At 41.0% G+C, this 23064-nt stretch overlaps 1 protein-coding gene across 1 annotated transcript in view; it reads left to right on the forward strand.

The window, feature by feature from the left end:
- The first annotated feature begins 17092 nt into the window (after nucleotides 1-17092).
- The window catches only part of RAP1B (RAP1B, member of RAS oncogene family), a 34844-nt gene continuing 28872 nt past the window's right edge, over nucleotides 17093-23064 (forward strand). The window contains exon 1 of the mRNA XM_036400658.2: nucleotides 17093-17220. The gene's annotated coding sequence lies outside the window, so the exon portion shown is untranslated. The remainder of the gene's footprint in view (nucleotides 17221-23064) is intronic.

Genomic DNA, 23064 nt, shown 5'->3' on the forward strand with positions numbered 1-23064 from the left:
ACTTCTTTGGAATTAGTCCACTTAAAAAGACATTGCCATGATCAGCTTGGCCTTTTTAGCCCTTCTCGACCCTCACTTGGTAATTTCTCCTAAGTTATTTTAATAATGTTTATCATTACAAGCGTACTTAATAAGATGGTCTAGCTTTCTCTTCTCACTGCATGAAACACTGCTGCTGGAGTTTGATTTGCATGACCTAAATGATTTCTGCAATCACTGCTCTCCAGTTGTTTGTCCTGGAGGGACAGTGAAGGATTATACTCTTTTAAAAGCATTTCTATTTAGCAAATGCCTCATTTGCAATAAGACATCGGCATTTACCACATTCACAAAGCAGCTAATAAATTCCATTTCTCTTTCAATTTTCTTGCTTCACAGAAGACCAGAGAAAAAGATTGCATAATTGAGATCCAAGAGCAGGTAATAATTTCTTACCATTAGCCCTCCAACTGCAGACATGTAAGCCTGCTCAAAACAGTCTGTCAGCAGCTTGCACTATCCATCCTATCACAAGGACCCCACATGAGGACTTCCATATCCTACTGCATAAAAATGAAGGGAAGACCCCTCTACTGAAGCCTTGAACTTCTCTCCCTCATGCTACTGTTCCTTTCTGCCTCAGTTTCCTTTCATTTAGGGAAATAAAATAAAAATAAAATAAAATAGAAATAAAACCCAGGAATTTAGCACCACAAATATTTTAAATTTGAAGATGATATTTCTTCTATTTGAGAGACTGATTCAATCAATAGGAATCTCATTATAGAATTAAACTGCTCCTAGTTCAGGCCCATATTTTTGGAATGGGGAACAGAAACAGTGTGGGTAGAGGTGAAGGGGTGTTGTTCAAGCCTTTTCCAGTTGATCTCCCAGATGGGCAATTCTCAGCACCACCAACTAAAGGAGGTAATACTCTCTTGGCCAGGAGCTATTAAGTCACTGCACAGAGGCACTGAGGAAGAGTTTGCTGAGAGGAGGAAGGGCCTGAATTTCCCCATCAAGCTGCAGCTGTTGTAATACAAGCGGCATAATTCTCCTCGTAATAGTAAACTAAATGAGACTTTGAGTTGATTAATGATCATGGCAGAAAAAGAACCAGCAGTGAAAGCATTTTTAAGTCACTGTATACCTTCCAGTCCAGCAAAGGATTCTAAAATAAACTTCATTGCAGTGGTTGCTTTTAAAGGGAGGCACTCACATTGCATTATTGACTGCTTTTTCATACAGGTCTTCACAATAACCACTAATGTCGTGTCAAAAGCAGAAATAATGGATTTCCACATCTTCTTGAAACTGCCTGTGTCTTTCTCAAAATACATGTTTCTGTAATGCCTAGGACATTGATATTGGACCTATTAGACCTCATCATAGTAGAAGGCATAATTATTTTATAATCCTTATAAGTACAATACAACTGTATAAAAATTATTTTCTTATCTCAGCTTCCATATCTGGTGATGCAACAGCATCCAGCTCCCCAGTTCTTTAATTAAATAGATCTGTTTCTGGCAAAGAGAAGGCAATTCTTTGGAGAACATTTGGGTTTTTTGTCTGTCATTGAATCCAAAAGAATCTCTCCCTCACCACCACCAGCAGCCTAGACTATTGCTCCTTGGAGCTCAGCACACTTTCCTCCGCACTGCCGGCCTGCTTTTGCCGTAGATAAAAAGGCAGCTGAGCCAGCAGACACTTGTTGCGTTCTGAGCATTCTCCATCACCCCCCACTAGCAGTGAGGGCAGCTTGGCTGCTGGCTGCAGCAGGAGCAACACAGAAGGCCATTAACAGAACAGACTTTGAGGTGCCCTATCAGTTACACACACACCCAAGCGCACACACTGACACTCACACACAATTGCACACACGCACATGGGAAAAGGAACAGTGGCCCAAGAGAGATAAAAGTAATTTATAATGCTTCCACCTTGCAGTGTCACAGCAAATTCAAGGACAGACAGCTTCCTAAAATGTGGCAAATGGCCATAACTGGAAGTCTCACTACTAGCAGACTGTTTCTCTGTTAAATTTGTATTAAAGAGGAAATCACAAAATCTGTTGTGAAGAAAGAAGAATCCCCTACAGAGCCAACCCTCTCAGAGCAGGTGAGGTGCACAGTAAATTGCTATAGCTCATGTAACATCAGGCAATATGAGGTGTCATTTACAAAAAAAAAAATATATATTTGGCAGATAGCTTCGGGTCTGTTGGCTGAGGCAGGAAAAGCAGTCAATACATGTTGGCAATATTTACCCACTTAGAGTGCTGCCAAATGTGAATTTGCAAGAATGTATCATCTGCTTTGAACTGATCTTTGACTTTGTCTCTTCATAGACAAATGTGAATTGAAACTAGAGTGATCCACATAACAGAAAAAGAGATATGGCAGTAATGCACAGGGTCACCCCTATTATTTGTTCTTGCCGTAAGAGTCACTGCAGAAAAAATTAGGTCAGATACAGTTTCCAAAGGGATTAAGCGAGGTAAATCAAATTGATAACAGAATATGAGTCTGAAAAAACTCAGTGTGTCAGACTAGATCACCCTCTACCTGGAATAAAACATAGATTTTTTTAAAAAATTGGAATAGAAATTTTGGATTTTACAAGAAAGAGTCCACATCTGGTACAGTATCTTCCTCCTGTTCTCTCACTCTCCCTTATTCTCCATCAAACCATGGCTTTTAGATGCACTGCTCCCCTGTCCCCAAAATACAGACAGAGGCCTGTATAGTTGTTATATGATGTGCTGTAAGTGAAGAGTAGAAAAACACCAACAAGACACTAACACATCCCGTGGCAATAAAAACTAGGACAAACGTGACTTTTGGTTATTTGATTAGATTCCTTATGGATATTACAATCGAAGTGCTATGAAAATTTCACTGAAAAACAATCATTATTTCAAATATCTGGTCCTAATTAAAAGCACCAGAAATGTCCCACCAAGTCAAACTAATGATGCATCCTATTCAGTATTTTGTCTCTAGTGGAAGATGTCTTCAGTGGAAGATGCTGCTCATGGCGAGCATGTGAGTCTAGACACTTTCTGCATTCCATTCTTTTACATCTCCCAGCAAGAGAACTACTGTTGTGGCATGTCTGATGGTGCATTGCCTGGTGCTGTTAGCATGTTTACTGACATTTTATCTGCAAATCTGCCTCATCTCCTTTTGTCCTGCTGATATATTCCACCTTCCCAACGTCTCATATGCCTTGTGTAACACAACAAAGCCTTCCCACTCTCCATCATCTTTGCAAGGAAGGCTCAGCTGACTCAGAGACTGACCTTGGGCCATGAATGACAGCATGTGGGTCCCTTCCCAGAACAATGTCTTCCTTCTTGTTCTGCAACATTTCTTCTTCCAAGAAATAGTTTGAAACTGAAGAACTGGTTTCTGTGGAAGAGTAAAGGCAGGAGAGGAAAATTAGCCATTTACAAGTTGCCAACAGAAACGTGGCTCTCCTATGGTCATACAGAATTATTTAAAAATTAAGCTACAAGCTTGAGACATGGAATAAATCAAAGGAAAAATGAAGTTGTTCTAGGGCTTTTGCTAGCATTTCTAATTGTGGAAAGAAATGAGAAAACTGTCAAATGGAATCTCTTTGATACAACTGCATTAAAAGATAATTTCCATTCCCCAGATGCATGATCTAACTCCTAATTAAAGGTGTGTCCTGAAGAACAGAATTTGGCCTTATGTGAATCTAATGAACCCAACATCTTTAGCAGGCCTCTCAAATACTCCTTTGTTCTTGGCTAAGTGTTCTACTGCACTGTTTACATGAAAGAAGCTGTACAAAAAAATGAGTCAGATTAAATGCTCTAGGGCCAGATTTCATCTGACCTTCCCGTGATACCCTAGTAAAAAATTAAAGGAAGGTCTTACAGAGGGAGTGTTTCTTTTTACTGCATGAAGCAGCAGGTATGCTCCCTCACTGGGGAGGAAACAAGGACTCAGGTCTAACTTCCCTCTGCAATGGAGGAGACACTGAAAAGTTGAGACCATTGTCGTTTTCCCCCACACAGCAAAACTAGGAAGAATACTGCCCAAGGTATAGGCTTATCTTTCAATAACATGCAGCTTATAAAAGGATTGTGGCTTTCCCTGAAACTGTGCCTGCAGGGCAGAGCTGCATGCAGAGTGTGGGGCTGAAAGACCTATGGGGGTGGTTGATATAATTGTTGAAGTTGGAAACAAAATTCAAAATAAAATTAACCTTTTAATAAATCACAAAGCTCTACTGTCCCACGCAGGTGATGAATTCTAAATAATTAACAGCTTCTCTAAATAATTAACAATTTCTCTTACAATGCAGATTTATTTTTAATTTTTCCTGCAGTTGTACTGATATCATCTTCTACTGCATTTACTCTAAATGCCAAATCTGTTTATGTCCTTGGAGCACTAAGTTCAAGACCAACAAAACAACAGGAGAACCTATAGGTGTCATGTAGCATTCTGTAAGAACTGCTCCTAGGTACGAGCTCTGTTCAACAGAAGTGCAAAACAGATTGGGAGAATGACAGTAAAACAGACTTTGGAGGTGCTGTATGATCCCTGAGGAATAGAAAGTATTTTAGATGGGATTTTTTATTTCTTGACAGAACCCTTTAAATGTGCATGGTAGAGAAGGAGATAAGTTTTCAGCAGCTCAGTTAATAAATTAAGGTTCCAATTTACATGAACATTCATTATGAAGGACTGTTAACCTGTAGATATGGCCAAACTCTAGTCAGTGGCAAACCTGACAGAGACTGAAGTCCCTCCTCCTGATCACTAACAGCCAGCTTCAAAGCAGTTTATACACTACTGACTCTACCCCAGCTGCAGAGCAGCACAACCACAGGGCAAGGCAGAAGGCACTGACACTGCAGCTGTTAGATCCGATCTGCCCAAGCAAGCCTTGTGAGCTGGCTCACACCCTTGTGCCTGGTTTGGGGTCCCACCCTGAGAAATCTGCTGTGCTTTTTATTTCCGTGGGCACGAAGCAAGGCAGCCAGATGGACTGCACAGCAATGCCTCTGGACACACACCTCACACATTTCCAGACCCTCCCTGGAGAGCTCCTGCTCTGATCTCTATCAGGACAGCAGGTGCAAAGCTCCCAACAGCCCGATCTCACAGTGAGCATGACTTTTCTACAAGTGAGGGATGAACACATGGCAATAATGCTATAAATGTACTGAGGGCATTCAGAAAAGCTTCTGTCACACTTAGGCAAATGATTGTCAAGATGACCATAATGGGCCATAGTGCCAAGATATCTTCTGGTCCAGAGGAATCTTCTCAGCAGATCGACATCTCTGATTGCAAGACAAAACCTTCTGAGCACAATATAGAACACATAGACTGAATAAACACAGAAAAACTACTGCATTACTCTAACATGGCAGGGAAAAGGATAAAGTTCTCAGTACTTAAAATCCAACAGCCAGTTTCTTGCACTCATATTTACTATCAATATAAATATGAACATTCCTGCTGTGCTCCAAAGAGTTGCTGGTTAAGGTCCATGCATTTTTCATATGGGGCTTTTTCCCTAGCATTGCTGAGTATCTGTGATTCTCATACTTTACCACCCAGTAGGATGGAGCCAGCACCATTTTACACTTGGCCCACAGGTTCCTGTGAGTAAAGAGTACTCATCATCTTCTACCATTGCACCCAGTAATTATGTTCAGGATAATTAGCATCTGTATCTTAGAGACCTCCATCAAGACTCTTGTTTCTATTGTGGACTATAACTATTAGGTTGGATCTCAGTCTGGTATGAACTGGCATAGCACCCTTAATTAATATCTTTTTCTCTCCATCTGAGCTGGGAGGAAGCCTCAGGAATATATGTTGTTAAGGGATACTCAAGGCAGCTGTGAGCTGTAGAACTGAGTCTCCCAAAATGTGATTATAAATTCCTTGTGCACTCTGATCTCTGAAAGTTATAGTTTGGTCGTAAATAAGTGATCAGACCTTTGACTTGTTTAAATAGAGGATTCTATGTGTTGCATAGAATGAAGGTATCATTAAACTGCTAAACTTTTTTTTTAAGAACCTTTTTTTAAGATAGAACAAATGATTTTCAAACCTTAAAACTTCACAGACAGTATTTATGGTGCAAGAGTGCATGGTCTGTATCCTTCCCATTTTAATCAGTACAATTCTAGGGGATTAATTTGTATCATTTTAACAAGTTCATGTATCATCCTCTTGCAACCAAAATACAGCGGCACTTCATGGATCAATGTCATCTTGAGAACAGATGAGGTTGTTGTTGTTGTTGTTGTTGTTGTTATTGTTATTATCATTATTTCTCTGTTTGCTGTAGCTATGGCCTGTTTCATGTTTGCTGCTGAAACATGACTACAGCCCACTGTAGCAGCAGATTTGTGTGCAGCCGGGGAGGGAGCTGGCAGTGGGAACAGGGAAATCAAGTCCCCACTTCCTTTCAGCGATAAAAGCCTCAGGATAAAATGTCTGTAAAGCCAAGTGCTACTGAATGAGGAGTAGAAGCAGGCTAGGATTGAAGTCTAGTATTTATCTCTTCTTACAGCAGATTTGTGAGTGCCTGCCCTGGAAAGAGGAGAGGCTTCAGAAGCCATCAGTGTTCACAAACCACAGTGTTAGAGCTGAAGGGTTAACGCCTTTCTGTGGTTCTGCGTTGTCTTTGTAAAAAGTAACTTCTGTCTGCAGATAAATGTTCACTACATACATCTCACAGTTTGTGGGGAAGCTATTAGCAATAACAAGGAGGTTTCTGTACCTCATAACATTTCTCTGGATTAAAGCAAGGTATGCCAAGTCCAGGACAACTACTTTTTCAGGCACACATAATCCACTTCAGCTATTTTAGTTAATTTTCTCCTGGTAAATAAGTACCACTAGCAATGGCTAGGATGTTGATACAATCCTTTTATGATATTTCTCATCACATACAATTTATACTCAATTGTAATTATCATTATTACATAGCCCCATATAATAATTGCATATGGTATAGATATGTGTTAGTATATGTATGATGTTGTTACAATAATGTATTGTGTAATAATATATTAATTTATATAAACAGTTGTATAAATCAATGGTAAATATTAGTGTATATATTATTTGATACATATACACACAAGTCAGTGATGGGTACTTTGACACAGAATATCACAGTTTGAGGCACATATTAATAAAAATTTGAGGAATAAGAAAAAGGACTTGTGGTAGAGATATTCTATCAATATCCAAATTGTTAATGATAAGTATTTTGATGACAAGTTAGAATAAAACTACCCAAAAAAAGAAAATAGTAATCAACAATCAAGCTATATTTTCTTTTCTTTCCCCTCTAGAATGACTTTGATTTTTTACTGTATTCAGATAGATTCCAACATATTCAGGAACTGTCACCAGACCACTTGTCATTCATGGGGAAGTATAACAGAACTTGTATATTAGTAAATGAAACAGGACCATCTGATATTGCTAGTATAATATCAGCACCTTCTATTTAATTTAGATGCAATTAATCTGGAAGGACAGCAAGGTCCCAAGAAACCAAATTTCCCTAGTTTTACACAGCAGAAATAGATGCAATTTACTGGAATAGTGACCTCATTTATATGGGACAGACCTTCCAGTTGGAATTTCCAAGCACCCCAACACTTCCATTTCACCAAGCTTCCTACAGGGTATATACATATCTATTTTCTGTGCTGGAGTTACATGAGCTGTGAACTGCAGGTGTAGTGACACAGCGAGCACAGCCTCTGCACTTGAGGAAGGAGAATATCAGGACATTTATGAGAAGATTGGGGTGACATATGCAGGAGGACAAGATGATGGATGTGTAAAAAGGAACAAACACACTGAAGATATGAGAGGCAAAGAAGGTCATCTTCAAAACATTCCTTGTCAACAACATGCAGAGAGGGCAACCACAAAGTCCCAGCTCCAGTGGAGTTATCGACCAGTTTTGAATCCATGTGGTGGCTCTGAATGGCTTACAAGTTCCTGACTCCCTGGGTGTGTTGGCTGTGATGACTGCAGGCACAGGGATGGTGGCTTTGAAGAGCTGCTCAGCTGGGGAGGGCTGATACCTACCGGGGATGCCTCTGCTGAGTGTTGCAACATCCTAGTGCCACCCTCAGCTGCTGGCAGCTGTTGCTGGCACTAGCCAATACTCAGGCATAAATAAATGTCTTTTACTGTCTCTGCATGAGGTATTCAAACACAAAAAAGGGCAGGTAACTCCCTAGCCTATAAAGCTTCTGTGAATATATTGACATTTAACTACTGTGACTTAATCAAGATTTGTAAATACATCAAAATGAGCAAGTGATACACTCAGTGTCAATTAAAACAAGGGGATGACACAGCACTGAGCTGATACTAGCCAAAGATATTTCTTGATGATCTCAAAACCACACCTATCTACTGCTGATGCTTGGGGCACATTATTTCCATAGGCTCAAACAATTAGAGATATCCTTCTGAATGATGTTTATCTAACACTGCTTTCCTCACAGTAAAGACTGTTAATGCAGCAGTTGAGCAACTCCAGGAAGGCACAGTTATCCTGAGATAATCAGGAGCCTGAGGGCTCAGAGGCAGTCATCTGTGTTCTCTGCCCCAATTTCATCGGTATATTAAATTTAAAAAACTCCTCTATGTTAATACATCATGAAGGTCAAACATTGCATTGCAAAGAAGGGTGGAAATTCAAAAATAGGATTCCCAGAGTAATTCTAACTAAATGTTTACATGTATATAGGTACAGTGCATTATCCCAAATATTATTATGTTGTCACTGAAAACCCATTAGACTGCAGACAAATCGTTAGGAAAATGCTGTCTCAAAATTGTGCATTTGTTTTTTTGCTTACATGTATATGTTCATGAAGTGCATGGGTAAGCAAATAACCAAATCAATTTCCCTTTGGAGATGTATTTAAAAATTTTGTAATTCACTTACATATTATGCTATTGCTTATATGGGAGGGCAGAACTGAGGTTCATCTGTCCATCTTACAAATTCCATGTAACTACATGGAACCTGTTTTATGTGATACTGGCACCAAACTACAGGACACTGAGTATATAATATGTTTTTAATTGTCTTTTAGGGAAATTGTAGTTTTCATATAGGTTCAGCTGGCAAGCCTTTTGCCAGTGATACACTCTGAAAGAAAATGGGGCTGAGATTTATTAGCTGTGTTTAGGATTCCTAATTATGAACCAAGCTGCCTTGGACATATACTAGCAAACCTGGAACAAGCTGTAACAAGCTGACAGGAATCTATATGACAGAATGGTTCATGACTCTGTTGTGCACAGGTAGCTTATTATAGAGCATTAAAAAATATATCCCCAGAGTGTAACTTGGACAGGCTCAGCTTTTCATCATGGGTGTGGTGTATGTGGCATCTGACTGACTGCCCTCCCTACACTGGCATCTGAGAAAGCCATCTAATCACACTTGGGCTGGATAAGCAAAAATCCTGTGTAGGCAAAATTCTGAGAATTACTGGCCCTGTAAGTTGTTGACACTCAGTGTTCTCTGTACATTAAATACTGTGGGCAGTTGTGTTCGCTTTCTGGGGTCCATGTGCCCTTGTGAACAGCCTAAACCATGCACAGAATATTTCTGAGAACTAAAATACAGTGTCATGCCTAGAACAGGGCAGATATAGGGAGAGTAGGAAATGGGCTAACTTGGGAAAGCCTGAAGCACCTCAGAATTTCTTCTTTAAAAGGAAGGATTACCCCCTGAGGACTTTTCCTCCATTACTGAATGCCAGAGACAGAAAAAAAATCACTTAATTGATAAAAAGCTATTCGCAAGAACTGGTTATCTACAAGGCACTGCTCTTTCCCTGAATCTACTGTTATGCACCAGAATTGTTAATAACAAGGTACTAATCTAAGAGTGATTTCAGGCAAAAAAAGCAACAGTCCTCTCTTTATAACACTGAAGGAGCATTAAAACATGCAGTAAGAGTAAATGCTGATCTCTGAGCATGAATTTCAGTATTGTAGTGGATGAAAGGAAATTTAAATATCATTTTGAAGTTGATTATATCACACAACTCCACCCTAGAACTAACTTGAAGTCTTTAAAATACCATCTTAAAGCAAAAAGGGAGACAAGATAAAAGATAAAGAGAAGAAGGGGGAATGGAAAACTTGCCATTTTATAAAATAATGGGATTATGTAGAATAAAGGATAGACACAATTATAGGAATTAGAGAAAGACAGCATGAAACCCATTACTTGAATTCATTGTGGCCTCATTAGGGTCTGAAACTCATATAATTTGATGATTTTTTAAGGGAAGAATGGAAAAGGAAAAATGTACGTAACAACAAAAATTAGAAAAAACAGGGAGGAAAACTAACAATTCAGGTGTCAACACCATTAAAACAAATTAGAATTTTTATTTAATGTCACATCATTACAATCATGGCCCTGCGTCTTCTTTAATTTGAATTGAATTTGGAAATGCCACACAGGGGACACTAACGGGCTGCACAACTAGCATAGCCCATGGAGTATCACCTTAGCATGTGAAACACAGCACCAGGGCAACAGGAGTATCATTTGCACAGAAGGAAATGCAACACCAGGGCAACAGCTTCCATTCTGTCCCTGTCTTTGGTAGTGATTCACAGGCCTCCTCTATGCCAGCCTTCTCTGAATGTTAAAATCCTGTCTGGAGTTCAAATTTTATGCTGCTTGAGGTTGAAACAGAAGATTCTGTGTAGTGCAGAAGCAATTAAAAGTCTGGGGACTTCTAGATTTCTAGGAAAGGGAGAGGACAGCATTTTAATTTCAAATGCATGTTTTTTATTGATAAAAAGTGAATATAACAACAAAGATAACTTATGTGAATAGGATATTGTGAAATCTTCAATTTGAAGTTCAACAGAACTGCATAGTACAGCAGAAGTAAAATGAAAGTATTCATAAAATAAATCTATAGCACAGATCTTCTATTCAGACTTCCAGGAAAGTTAAAGAACAAGAAGGAATTAGACCCCTGAGTCCTTCTAAAGGTGACAGCAGAAAGGGGCAAATAGGTTATAGGCCTACTAGCTGATCAACCACCCTGAAAGTCGGGCTAGAGGGAAGCAAACAAGCTGCAGAGTGTGATGAGAGTGAGCAAGAGGAGGTAGAGTGGGGCATCACTGCATAGATCTGATGCCATCAATTATCACTGCACCCATACCACCCGAAAAAACATCTGAACTTTTCCAGATCAGACTGTGAACAGATATAACAGCCTGTGCCAGATGTAATGTCTTATCTGGAGATGGTTTGAATATATGCACTTACTCAAAATCAGTATTTTCCTGGTTTTACACTGGTTATTTAGAGGATACAAAATTTCACTAAAATATTTTCTTCTAACTATAATATATACCATTGGATTAGTAGTAAACACTTTAATGAAATTACTATTTCAGAGGTTTGCAATTTATGAACTTTTTAAGAAAGAAGTAAACCAGAAACTTTAAAAGAAGAAGTAAACCAGCTAAAAAACACACAATGCAGTCATTCTGAAAAAAACCAAAAAATAATAACAGGAAAAAATTAATCTGCTTTTTGGCTAGTTTTAAGAGGCAAGGAATATGTTTTTTCCTTGGTGTAGACTTTAACTGTACTCATTAAGACCTCTGTCGTGATTGTAACATGTTTCAGTAACAGTTTTCATGGCCAGAGGAAAGATATGGAAGAACAAGGCCACATGTACAAAGAAAGCTAAGAAGAAAATGATCTAGCAAAGTTAAGAAATAAATTCTCCTTTCTGTGCTGTACATTTTGTTTTTCTAACCAAACTGAGTACCAAAAGTAATGAACTACTAATGTAAATAATTATTTTCCCATGAATGCTTTTGGCCCATTGTGTTAATTAAGGCTTGATTCTGAAGCAGACAGAAACAAAAAATAAAGCAATGAAAACTCACTTCCATATCTATGTCAGTGTAAATTCCTGTATTCATTGGGATATAATTCGGCTGCTAGGGAAAGCAGGACAAAAACACTGAGTATTTTTAGTCCTGTCATTGTTAAATATATTTGTTCCTGTCTTAATATTGACATGAACCAGAAGTGAATATATATTTTAAATATTGCACATCCCTCAAGGGCTGAATTTAGGTCCTGGTTTAAAGCTCATTAAAATCAACAGGAACCTTTCTTCTGTCTCCAGCAGTCAGAATCTGGATATAAATGAATATGCTAGAAACAAGTAGCAATGAAAAAAAATCAAAGAACAAAAGAAGGGTACAATAGTCAAAGTGTTGTTACTGACATTCAGTTATAATTATAAACACGTTTTTACGAAGTAAAAATTCTGCACTTTCATGCTCCCATAAAGCAGAATGAAAAGTTCCTACTTTCCCCATACTTGATAGCACTACCACCATGGACCCAGTGCTTTCTTTGATCAGGCTGTTCTATTTTGCTCAATGCATTATTCTGAAATACCTGGTCATGGTGTGAAGAAGGACATTGTTGGGAATAGTGCTGAATTATAAATGAGGAAACTGTTGGTTTACAACTTTATACTGACACATTGTGATCAGTCATCACAATGCCATTGCACCAAGCCCTTTTATGGAAGGCTTTGAAGAACTATCCAGGTATCACAGCAGCTGGTGATTCAGAAAGTAGCAACCTCCTTTCTGCATCATGCACTGCTAGAAGTGTTCTCCTGGAAAAGCAGGGAAGTGAAACTTCTGAAGCTTTGAAACTGTGAAAATTTGTGTGTGACTTTCAGCTTTTCTTGAGAAAAACAGACACCCATATCCTGGACAGATTCTCCTCCAGGTAATTACATTCATTCTCTAGTTTCAAGTAGATACATTATTCTTAATTTACACTTTTAAAGCACTTATGTTGCTCTGACAATCTTGTTCCTTATCTGATGAGCTGGTTGTCCAAAGCAATTTTTAAAAGTATTTTCCACAGAGGATAAAATAAAGTAGGCTTTTCCTTTTACTAAATGAATCCTAATTTTTAAGAGTTTAAATTCCTGAGCTCGGGACATTTTCTTGAATTCCTCTGCAATTCAGAGTACCGTGCTTTCACAACAGCTATGTTGTGAAACAGCTATTCCTTGCTTTATCTGAAGTAACTGCAGTGATATAAAAGTAGTATCCCAAAGACAGAAGAAAATAGATTAAAAAATTAGATCCCTGTAAATAAATGTTGACATTTACAGTTTAAATTGCAGTAGTGCCCATTGCCTGTTCTTCCCCAGATTAAAAAAACAATGGCAAATTTTGCACCTCAAAGCAGTTATCACTGGGTAGGGAAGGAGACAAATCACAAGATAAAGGGAGGATTATATTGTATGAACAAATAATAGGATTTTGGCCAAGGATAAGGAAAAGGGCTAGTTCAGTAAGAGATTTTTGGCAGATAAATTGAAGAGTCATGGAGCATTACTTAGAGATAAGAAAAAGCATTAACTCAAGATGGTTTGGAGGAGAAAGAGGAGCAAAGTGACAGAATTTTCCTCAGCAATGAGGTAAACACCTGGAAAGTGAAAAAAAAGTTGAGAAAAGTCTCCATATTAAGTTTCAGTCAAGCTTGTGATTAAACCAATGTTTAAACACCTTTGAATTAGCAAACAGCAATACATCAAGAAGATGCAATGAAGAGACATTAAGAAGCAGAACTGCATAATGGAAGCTATGTCTGAAGGGAAGATGATGAAGAAGTAGAGCTCATAATTACCAGGTGAAAAACCTCAGGCTGAAGCTGTATCAACAGATACAAAGACACAGAGAAATTGCATTGAGTCTGGAGGGGAAGACACATCCCTGAAACATCTCAAGGTTCTATCCAGACAGACAGGTATTCCCACTCTGTGTGACTAAATCTTCTGAGTATGGAGAAAAAACAAATGAAAATCATGTTGAAGGATACAGAATGAAAAAAAAAATATCTCACATATCTATGTCACAAAAATATGTTATTTTTCTTTAGTGTTGAAGAAGCTTTCTCTTTATTGTTCTCATGATCCAAAGCACATTCTAATCTAGTGACCATTCTTTGCTGGAACAGCTGAGGTGTAGAGCTATGAATTGATCCCTTTCAGTCCATTCCCCTTAAACGATGAGAAATTTACTTTCCCTCTGAAAGCAAAGCATCCTATTAGGATTTACCAAATGGTGTTTCTTTTTCCTTCATGACAAATTTCTAGAAAAGCTCACAGCTAGCTGGCATGCAGCCAGCACTGTATTTCCTGGCACCACATACCCTTTTAACTTTAGAGTTTGCTGGCACAAGCCAGATCTGCATTCTGTCCCAGAGATGGCTGTGTTTCAGCAGTAATGAAACTGCAATACACATAGTGCCACATTCTTCACTCCAACACCCATGCAGTCCCAGTGAAAACAATGCAGGCAAAGTTAGGAAAATTGCATGGAGGTGACCAAGGCTGCCCTGCCAAGCTTTTGTTAAAGAATCATTAAAAAAATACTACTTTGTTTTCCCCAAATAATCTATTGACCCCCACCTTACTCCCCCACTAGTTCCACTGAACTTTTTAACAAGATTCGTCAGTATTTTCCTCCTCATCTTGCATGAGGAAGATCTTCGTGAGGGGATCTTCTACATGCTCTTGTTCCTCACAAGAGCCATGACATTATCAGATGGCTCACTGTGTTAGTGATGAGCAGACTGAACTACCTCCAGCTAAGCACTGGTCATTGAAATAAAAGGGTTTTGAAGTACATGCAGGCAACTGGCAAACTGGGAGACAGAGGTTACAGCACAAAGGACGTTACAGTGCTTTAGAAAGGTCTATTTGATGTTAAGATTCATGTGCATAAGCAGGTCTCTACTGCTTTTTGTTCAGTAAACAGGCAGCTGAGTATTTGACCTTCTTCTTTTAAAATTCCAGATCAATGCTCAGCATGGGCAGGCCCACTAAAGCAAGCTGATGTGTCTGCGCTGTTCCTATTAAACACAACATCACTGCAGCCACATCCTCCTCATTTCACCCAAACTCCTGGTTCTCTGGGGAGTTGCTCTATCACAGGGAAACCTCAGCACTTGTTCAGCTGCCTGAGGTAGAAACTCTGAGCAAGCTGAGCAGAACAAGCCCTGGGAAGTACTGGGTGAGTATGCCTTGTAAGCGCACCAATTGCTCTTTGCCAGTCACACTGATATGAGTAAAGCTGGTTTAAGAATTGAGCTGAGGATTAGCTAGATGATTCATAGGAAAATCCAAAATTAAGGGTCCAATTTACATTTAAACTATGTGGCTGAGAGAGTTGGGGAGAGGGAACACTTGGTCTCTTGCTTAGAATGAATCCTAATTGCCTATTTCTTCTGGCTACAGTGATCAATCTCCAAACACGTCTATATTAAGCAAACCATATGTTTATATATGTGTATATACACTTCTTGTAAAATACTAAGTTCCAGTTACCCCTATGTGAAACTCAGAACACCAGGATCTGTTCGCAGAGGTTTACTCAAGACCCCCAAAGGCCACCTTCCTCTTTTCTTATTGTATTGCAAAGAGGAGGATTTGCCCCAGATATAAAACATATATTTTTATAGAACATATTGTTCTGTAAAACACAGAACAATTAAAGGCACACTGTAAAATACTATTACATTAATGACACGTATCTGTTCCTAGAACACTGCAAGTTATTTGTGATTAACCTAGTTCACTGAAGAAAGTTGTGAGGGCTGAGGATATTTATCTTTGTTCTTTTCCTCTGAATATTTCTGGTGCTGATAACAGTATCTAGTGACAGAAAAAATAAGAACACAAGTATTTTTCTGTCTGGTGAGCCAATATGCTACACAGTAGCAATAATTGCATGAAATGCTCTTCTTATTTTCACTTGAAAGGCTGTATTTCACCTATTCATCTCATTAATGATTTTTGTCCTGCATAGGATGTTTCTTTTGCTAAGAAAGGACTGGTTTCTATGGACTTGATTTCTCACAACCAGAACTCTCTTGCATTATCCATCATTTACAGGGATTCATTATCAAAGGACTGCACACGAGTTTAAGCTGTAAAAGACCAAGAGATTTGTCTGGACTTTGGAAGAGATTTTATGACATTCAGGATTTGCCAGCAACACTATAAAAGAAAAATATTTTTTGAAGTGTGTTGCTTTCTGGATGCCCTATATCTCAATGAAGTCTTCCCTACCAAGGGCAGTTCATTTCCCTGGTCATCCTTTGACCCTGCTCTGAGCTTTAGCATCTCCCACAGATTCGCTTGAACTCATATGGGCTCCCGTTTCTATCTCTGTCCTACAAACAGAAAGCCACCGCTTCCTCCACACCCACTCTCCTTGCCAGAAGCCTCACTGCAACTTCCTGTCAGTTTTATATACACGCTTGTGCAAGTGTGGAAGTGCCGTGGACTTCCTCAGAGCACAAGTTTTGTCTGAAAGCACAACGTTAACTCTTTGCTTACTCAGTCTTTCCTAGAAATGCTCATTTAATCTTTATCAGCTAAACCCTTTGTAACTGGAAAATATAGGTGACATCGGGGGGACGGGGAGAAACATGATTTGCATATTTTAGGACTGAAATAACAGAAAAGCTAATACGGTAATTTTTTGCAGGCACTGGAAATCCTGCTTTGTATCGGCAAGAATAATGACTTTTCACATCCAGAGGCATAATGGTCCACATAAAACCAGCAGTATGCGGCATCTCTGAAACACCCTTCGCTAGTGGATCTCAAGACCTTTTTAGAAACGCAGGAAATAGTGCGCTGGCATTTACTTTTCCAGCTCTTTACGTTCTTAATTAACTTTAAGCAACCATGCTGTGCTTTCGGCGCACCTTTGAGCGGTGACTAAGCCACGGCTCCCAGCTGGAGCGCACAGGAGCTCCGGCGAGGGGCGGCATTCCGCCAAGGAAACCCCGGCCACCCCGGCCCCCTCAGCCCCGGCCCCGCCACCCCCGGCCCGGGGTGGGGCGGGGCGGCCGAGCGCGTGCGCGTGCGCGGGGGGCGGCGCGCGGGGTCAGCCCTCCCCGTGCCCGCCCCTCCCTCCGCCCCCGCCGCGCCAGAGCGAGGCTGGGCGTGCGGCGTCACGGCGACGGCCCCGAGCCGCGCCCCGGCACAGGCGGCGAGCGGAGCGCAGCGGAGCCGAGCGGAGCGCAGCGGGCGCGGCGCAGCGGGATCGGCCGGCGAGGCGGCGGCGGCGGCGCGCGGTCGGCGGGGAGCGGAGGCGCTGTCCGGTGGGTTGCGGAGGGCAGCGCGGGCCGGGCCGCGCCGCTGTGGCGGGGAGCGGCGTGGCGTCTCTGGTACAGGTGGCGGGGCGGGGTGGGGTGGGGGCGGCGGCGAGAGGGGGGTGGCGGCGGCGACGGCGACGGCGGGGAGCGGCGCGCTCCGAGGAAAGGGGCACCAGCCCGGAACATGGCGGAAGTGGAACCGGGAGCCGCCGCCTCGTCCGGCCTCAGGCGTGGTGGGACCCCGAGGGGGTGGGGGGAGCGGGGCGCTGAGGGGCAGCCGTCGCGGTCGGGCCCAGGGCTCGGCCCTGCCGTTCGCCGCCGCCCCCCGGCCGCCGGTCCCCGTAGCAGAAGTTGGAGCGGAAGCGGAAAGTTGTAACCCCGCGGGTCGGGGCCGCGACGTGGGGCCCGGACGGCCGCGGGGAGGGGCGGGTGACGCCCGGCGCGGCCCCGCCGCGGGCGGGGAAGGGGACGGTGCCCGGCGGCCGCCGGCGTTGTCAGCGGGAAGTCCGAGGCGAGCCCCACCTAGTCCGGCCGCGGGAGAGAAGCCGCTCGCTCTTTCCGGCCGGTGCGTGGGGGCGAGGCGGGGGGGTCAGGCCGGGCGCGGCCGGCCGGGGCAGCCCGCCGGGGCTGTGCCTGGGGAGGCCACGGAGCGGGACAGGCAGCCAGCGCGGGGGCCTGCGAGTTCCCTTCCTGCTTACCGCAAAATGAAAAGGAAATGACAGGGATGTTCGCCTCGTCTAAACGCCCCACCATCACCCGTGTCAAAGCAAATGGAAGAATTTGACTGACACTTCCTGCGCCAAACCCGTTTACTGAGCCTGAGGTCCTGGTACCCTTCTGCGTGCGTTAGTGAAGAGGTGGTAGAAGGAAAACAAAGTTTGAAGAGGGGAGAATAAAACCAAATCTGCCTGTTCTCGCATTGGCCCTAGATTACAGAAGAGGATGAGAAACCAAGGTTTTTGCAAAAAAGAATAGCTTTTACTCCTGTTTCCATCTTGAAGGCATGGATTATGCTGCTCAGGGTAAATGAAACAAAAAAAGGGAAGTCTTTCTCTGTACTGCTTTGGGATACAATAGTACAGTTCCAAGACAGAGGGTATGTCACAGATGCCCAGGTTGAAAATCATACAGGTTGTGTATGTGTTCTTGCATTTAGATGTTTTGATTAATGTAACTGTAATTTTTCGCATATAACAGCTACATCTTACCCCGGCATGAGATGTGTAGATAGTGTATGACAAAGACTTTTCAGTACTCTTTCCCAGTGAAGTATATGTTGAAATTACTCTTATAAGGAAAGGAGTCAAGAAATACTCTTCCTTTCCGTGAATTATAATTAAAGGGCAGTGAAGCAATCACATTACCTTTAAGAATAACCATTCAAAAACAAGTGTATTTCCCTTTGGAAAGAGTCTCTTATCTCTGTGAAAAACTTGGAACATTATTTAAGTTATTACCTTTTGCATGGCTTGCCTTGATATTAAAATCATAAGCTTTTGGGAGGGGAAAAAACCCAACCAAACTTGGTAGAGTTGAGTATTTAAATTTTTATTATTCATTGCATCTTTTTTTTTACTCTTCCTCAAAATCTATCCTGTAGACTTCATTCTAGATAAAAACGAACTGAGTGAATAGTGGGGTATACTATTCACATTAAAGGCTTTGCAAAAATAAACTGACTAATTAGATGTGATGTTTTATTCCTTTGGTACATGTATGTTTCAGGGATGCTTCTTGTAGTGTTATGAGCTACTTCAGGTTTAACTTAGAGCTGTAGTGTAAAACCGTATTATTTTCTGTACCCAAGTAACTGAGTTTGGAATTACGCTGTGCAGTGTAAGTGCCATGTATTTTTTTTGCAATGAAGATGATCGTACTTGGAGCACCTGTCTGCCTAGGGGTGAAATCATCTGCAAAACAGAGTTGAAAGACAAAAAAAAAAGTAAAGCCAGAACTTATATATGGGGGGAAACCCAATAGACTTTTTACTGTCTGTACCTGTGCTTCTATTACTATATATGTGCACCAGATAAGTTTTCTGAGTGGAATTAAAATTATGCTATTTTGTTCCAAAGCTCTCCTGTAGGACAGTTCATCAAAAATAAATCTGAAGTGAGCCATGACAGTTCTTTTTGTGCTGTGCCAGTTTTTGAAGAGTAAAACTGACTGTCTTTTTAATTGAGAGCCTTTCTGGAGCAGAGGCAAACAGATGGGAATCTAGGTGAGGGCCTACAAAAGGAGAAAGAAATTGCTTTCCATGGCTGAGGAAGGAAGTGTGCTGAAGGCTACACTGTAGCTTGTGATCTCACAGTAAATGTGACAGGGAACTAAAATAAACAGTTGTCCACCTATCATCTGGGATGTGGGAAGTGCAAGAGTCACAGAAGTACTTGAGTACTTGATGCTTACTGCTACCGTGCCAATGCTGTCATGCACAGAGCTCTGCTCAGGGTTAGGTACAGAGAGGTGCTCTTAAGGATAAGAATATCTTACTGATAAAAACGGGCACTCTTGTCCTTGGGTGTATGCTGAGAGGGTAGGCTCTCTTATGAATTGGCCTTTCTAAGTAATGCTTAGATGGCTTTCAGATACCTCCCTGACATTTGAGAGTGTTTGTCAGGTTAGGCTCCAGTTGGGAGTTTTAATCAAAATTGCTCCCTTAGTAGATCACTCAGCACGAGCTGTGCGACACAAGTTCATGTTTAGCTTGTGGTTGTGAGTGCTGCCACTCCTTTAGCTCAGAACTAATCCAAAAGCAGACCAAGTGCACTGTGTGGTGTCAGTGTGCTGAATCCCTGCTGAGTTGGGGCAGACTTCTGCTGTGTTCTCTTGCATCTAGGTCAGGTACAGGGATATTTTAGACAGCCTCCTTGTTCAGGGAGATGAAAGGAGTATCTACAGTAACTACACCTTCATATATCAAGGCAAACTTTGTTTTCCTGCTCAGATGTGGTTAAGATGGTGTGTTTCTATTTTTCTTGCATAAAGCAGGGGAAAAAAAAGTGGTTTTGTACTTGAATGCGATTAATAGACCTGTTTTCAAAGTTGTTTAACAGTTGAGTGTAGTAGATCTGTAGTATCTTAGAGTATCTAATGTATGGCTTTTTCCTTAAGGCCTGTCATGCATGAGGCAACTGGGTGATACAGGCATAGTAGAGGTAATATTTTAGTGAAGTTATGGCAGTCTGCTTGTAGTAGGCAAATGCTATTTCGACAAAGTCAAAGACCTTGTCTGCTCGTACAGACTGTTTCTTCATGAAGGAGTTGAATGAGGTTACCTTCAAAAGCAGCAGAAGGTTATGGCTACTGGAAACTCTCATTTCTCAAGCTTTAGAATGTGTAAAGAAACATTGCAACAACTAAAGTGAAAAAGTTTTTTATTTTTATGTGTGCCTGCTCATGCCTGCTGTTGTGAGTTCCTGACATACTCATACTGCATGTTCTTTTCTCTTCTAACAGCAAGGAAAGGGAGGAAGGCTGTAAACATCAGGTTGGAAATCTGCCTATTAGGCAGGCAATTTTTGAAATATAAAATTAATTATTTGGGGGCCCTCTAGCTATTCAGGATGTTTCTTTTTCAGGAGCAGTGTTTTAATAGTGATTTTTACTACTGAAGCAGTAGAGTGAAAGTCACTGTCAGACCCTAGAAATATGTTTGTTATAGAATTACAGAAACTTTTTAGAGGTGAACCAGGAAGAAGAGGAGGCATTTGACATTATTTTGTACACTGTCCCAGTCAGCACTCTGTAGTTATTAATCTAAGGACTTGATGTTATTTGAAGTAAGTCCTGGCTATGCAGCTACAAAAAGAGACTGCCGAGTAAGTCCACATGGTTAGCTCATTCCTGACCAAGGGAGAAAGGCTAGACCATAGTGCAGGGGTAGGACAGCCTAGCCCTTCTCATGGATTGGTGTTTGCATCCTGTGCCAGACAAGCAACATCTCATGTTTCTCCCCAGCTTGAAATTCTCTTCAGGAAATCTGTACTTTCTTAGATCACTTGGTATCATTCCTGCAGCTGTTGCAACACAGGAAGCTGGCCTAAATCTGAATGACTTGACCAGGTCTTCAGCAAAATGGATATTGTGTGACACTGTTACTCACTCATGAAATAATTTCCAATGTATCTCTAATTGTAGAGCTGTGAGAAACCTTACATGATTAAACTTTTGGGCAGTATTGAGGACCTGGAACAGGATAACAGTTCATTTTTATAACTGAAGACAAAGCAAGGCTCTGTCATTCTTTTTTGTTTTTCATAGAAACTCAGGAGAATGTGTTCTTTGCATCAAGATTTGTTGACATTGAAGTGACTCTTACAAGCTTTAATTATAGCAGTTATTATTACCTAATTTCAGTAGGTAATCTGGATTAAAAGAAAATATGTACTTCAGCATTTCTATTAGTATGGCTTACTCTATAACTTTCTATGACATTGTCTTCAGTTAAACTGAAATAATTTGTCAACACACATAGTCCCTGCAACTTTCTTTTTGTTTTTCTGCATTATTTGTCTTAGCTTTTGAAGTCTTGTCCTATTTTTTCCCACTCACAGTCTCTGTTTCTGAAAGCTAACCAATTGTGCCTTCACTTGTTTTTATGTCTGCAGTGAAGAAAAGTTTCTTAAAAGCATGCTTCGTATATCAGGAGGAAGCAAAAAAGTCAGTACCAGCACGTCTCTGTCAAGGATGAGTTGCAGACGCTTGTGAGTTATCTCTGTGGAGTTCAGAGGGGACGTACAGGAGATAGAAGGAGAACCTGTCACTAGGAGTGGCACTTCAGCACTACAGAAGTGAAAGCGGTTTTGGTAATTGCAGAGTCAGACCAGCTACTTTGATTTTTTTTTTTAGCAGTTTCATGTATGGTCAGTATTTTTTATTTGAGATGAACATTGGACTACATGACAACCCAAATAACAGTGATTGTTAGGTTGTGAAACTGTACAATCCCTGTTTGCAGTTAATCAAATTTTTATAACACTTGGTCTGATACTTCCCCTAGAAGTGATTTGTTAGAAGACTAGTGGAAAGTTGCAAACTGTTGCAGAAGGGTAAATTGGAATGTGGAGCAGAAATAATCTCCATTGACGTGGAAGTTACCTAAAAATCTTACTCTCTGCAATACAGTGTTTAGGACTAGATTGATTTATTTATCAGGTGACAATTACTGTTGCTACTGAGTTGTGGAAATGTTCAAAGCCAGGCTGGATGGGGCCCTGAGCTGCCTGATCTAGGGGGTGGAATCCCTGTCTGTGCCTGGCAGAACTACATAATCTCTTAGGTCCCTTTCTACTCAAGCCATTCTGTGTGCCTGGCTGTGTTCAGGTGCGTGTGGGGACAGCCCAACAATGTACAGGAACCTCTGTCACTAGTCTTGTACACATGAAGCAGTTATGGGGGGTTGTTAGAATTTGTAAGATGCTGTCAGTAACTCTCCTGTGATCTTTCACCATGAAGCTACCTACAAGGTAACTAATTGACCCATAAATGTAGCCTACTTGGCTTCATATGATTGTGTTTTGGATAAAATATTGCTGAAGGATTTTCTTTTAGTTGGGAGAGTGTATAAATTAATACAGCTTGGCAAAATCTTTACTCTTGCACTTCTGCAGTTATATTTATGTAGTTAGTATGAATAAGGATGTATCATGCTGTCTTTTTGTGACTCTTCTGACTTGTTTAAAATGGAGATTTGATGGGCAGTAGACATTCTGTGAGTCTGGTGATTTTATTCCTAGTCAGGAATATTTGTTATTTAGTGTCTGTTGTTTATATTGGTAGAAGCATACAGAAAATGCAGTGTTGTCTTCATGGGTTTTATGATGAGGACTGTCAAAAATGAGTTTGTGG

Source organism: Molothrus ater, chromosome 5 (genome assembly GCF_012460135.2).
Source record: "Molothrus ater isolate BHLD 08-10-18 breed brown headed cowbird chromosome 5, BPBGC_Mater_1.1, whole genome shotgun sequence".
NCBI lineage: Eukaryota > Metazoa > Chordata > Aves > Passeriformes > Icteridae > Molothrus > Molothrus ater.